Here is a 3377-nt window from a genome sequence, read left to right on the forward strand (position 1 = left end):
GAATGTAAATGCGACACTTCATTGGTAGGAAATAGCGTTTGCAGATGTCTACGTATCGTAGCAGTAGAGTTCTAATGCTTCTTAAAACGCGATATAGCATCACATTCCTATGTTTCATGATAGGATACAATATTCACTGCGAAGTGCCACTTATACCTCGCATACACTTCAAATGAATGTAAATGCGACACTTCATCGCTAGGAAATAGCGTTTGCAGAAGTCTACGTATAATAGCAATAGAGTTCTAATGCTTCTCAAAACGCGATATGGCATCTCATATCTATGCTTCATGATAAGATATAATATTCATTGCGAAGTGCCACTTATACCTCGCATACACTTCAAATGAATGTAAATGCGACACTTCATTGCTAGGAAATAGCGTTTGCAGATGTCTCCGCGTCGAAGCAATAGAGTTCTAATGCTTCTTAAAACGAGATGTCGCATCTCATGTCTATGTTTCACGAAAAGATATAATATTCATTGCGAAGTATCATGTATACCTCGAATTCACTTCAAAAGAATGTAAATGCGACACTTCCGTGCTAGGAAATAGCGTTTGCAGATGTCTACGTATCGTAGCAATAGGGTTCTAATGCTTCTTAAAGTGTGATATCGCATCTCACTTCTATGTTTCATGGTAAGATAAAATAATCATTGCGAAGTGTCACATATACCTCGCATACACATCAAATGAATGTAAATTCGACACTTCATTGCTAGGAAATAGCGACTGCAGATGTCTACGTATCGCAGAAATAGTGCTCTAATGCTTCTTAAAGCGCGATATCGCATCACATTTCTATGTTTCATGATAAGATATAATATTCATTGCGAAGTGTCATGTATACCTCGTATTCACTTCAAAAGAATGTAATGCGACACTTCCTTTCTAGGAAATAGCGTTTCCCGATGTCTACGTATCGAAGCAATAGATTTCTAATGCTCCTTAAAACGGGATATCGCATCTCACTTCTATGTTTCATGACGAGATGTATTATTCATTACCAAGTGTCATGTATACCTCGTATTCACTTCAAAAGAATGCAAACGCGACACTTCCGCTCTAGGAAATAGCTATTCCCGATGTCTACGTTTCGAAGCAATAGAGTTCTAATGCTTCTTAAAACGCGATATCGCATCTCATTTCTATGTTTCGTGATAAGATATAATATTCATTGTGGAGTGTTATGTATACCTCGTATTCACTTCAAAAGAATGTAAATGCGACACATCCTTGCTAGGAAGTTACGCTTGCAGATGTCTACGTATCGAAGCAATAGAGTTCTAATGCTTCTTATATCGCCATAACGCATCTCATTTCTATGTTTCATGATAAGATATAATATTCATTGTGCAATGTTATGTATACCTCGTATTCACTTCAAAAGAATGATAATGCGTCACTTCCTTGCTAGGAAATAGCGTTTGCAGGTGTCTATGTATCGTAGCAATAGAGTTCTAATTGTTCTTAAAACGATATATCGCATCTCATTTCTATGTTTCATGATAAGATACAATATTCATTGCGAAGTGTCATGTATACCTCGTACTCACTGCAAAACAATGTAAATGCGACACTTCCTTGCTAGGAAATAGCGTTTACAGATGTCTACGTATCGCAGCATTAGAGTTCTAATGCTTCTTAAATGGCGATATCGCATCTCATTTCTATGTTTCATGATAAGATACAATATTCAAGTTGGAGTGATATGTATACCTCGCGTTCACCACAAAAGAATGTTAATGGGACACTTCCGTGCTAGGAAATAGCGTTTGCAGATGTCTACGTATCGAAGTAATAGAGTTCTAATGCTTCTTAAAACGTGATATCGCATCTCACTTCTATGTTTCATGATGAGAGATAATATTCATTGCGAAGTGTCATGTATACCTCGTATTCACTTCAAAAGAATGTAAATGCGACACTTCCTTCCTAGTAAATAGCGTTTGCAGAAGCCTACGTATCGTAGCAATAGAGTTCTTATGTTTCGTAAAACGCAATATCGCATCTCATTTCTATGTTTCATGGTAAGATATAATTTTCATTAGGAAATGTCATGATACCTAGCATACACTTCAAATGAATGTAAATGCGACACTTCCGTGCGAGGAAATAGCGTTTGCAGATGTCTACGTATCGAAGCAATAGAGTTCTAATGCTTCTTAAAACGTGATATCGCATCTCACGTCTATGTTTCGTGATAGGATATGATTTTCATTGCGAAGTGCCATACACTTCAAATGAATGTAAATACGAATCTTCATTGCTAGGAAATAGCGTTTGCAGATGTCTACGTATCGAAGCAATAGTGTTCAAATGCTTCTTAATACGCGATATCGCATCACATATCTATGTTTCATGATAAGCTATAACATTCTTTGTGCAGTGTTATGTATACCTCGTATTGACTTCAAAAGAATGTAAATGCGACACTTCCTTGCTGGGAAATAGCGGCTGCAGATGACTACGTATCGTAGCAATAGTGTTCTAATGCTTCTTAAGACGCGATATGGCGTCTCATTTCTATGTTTCATTATAAGATATAATATTCATTGCGAACTGTCATGTATACCTCGCATACACTTCAAATGAATGTAAATGCTACACTTCCTTGCTAGGAAGTAGCGTTTGCAGATGTCTACGTATTTAGCAATAGAGTTCTAATGCATCTTAGAACGCCGTATCGCATCTCATTTCTATGTCTCATGACAAGATATAATATTCATTGCGAAGTGTCATGTATACCTTGTATTTACCTCAAAAGAATGTAGATGCGACACTTCCTTACTAGGAATTAGTGTTTGCAAATGTCTACGTATCGTAGCAATAGAGTTCTAATGCTTCTTAAAACGTGATATGGATACTCATTTCTATGTTTCATTGTAAGATAAAATAATCATTGCGAAGTGTCACTTATACCTCGCATACCCTTCAAATGAATGTAAATGCGACACTTCATTGCTAGGAAATAGCGTTTGCAGATGTCTATGTATGGAAGAAATAGAGTTCTAAAGCTTCTAAAAACAAGATGTCGCATTTCATTTCTATGTGTCATGATTAGATATAATATTCATTGCGAAGTGTCATGCATACCTTGTATTCACTTCAAAAGAATGTAAATGCGACACTTCCATGCTAGGAAATAGCGTTTGCAGAAGCCTACGTATCGTAACAATAGTGTTCTAATGCTTCTTAAAACGGGATACCGCAACTCATTTCTATGTATCATGATAAGATATAATATTCATTGCGAAGTTACATGTATACTTCGTATTCACTTCAAAAGGATGTAAATGCGACACTTCCTTGCTAGGAAGGCGTTTGCAGAAGTCTACGTATCGTAGCAGTAGAGTTCTAATGCTTCTCAAAACG

Source organism: Xylocopa sonorina, unplaced genomic scaffold, assembly GCF_050948175.1.
Source record: "Xylocopa sonorina isolate GNS202 unplaced genomic scaffold, iyXylSono1_principal scaffold0275, whole genome shotgun sequence".
In the NCBI taxonomy this organism is placed as follows: domain Eukaryota; kingdom Metazoa; phylum Arthropoda; class Insecta; order Hymenoptera; family Apidae; genus Xylocopa; species Xylocopa sonorina.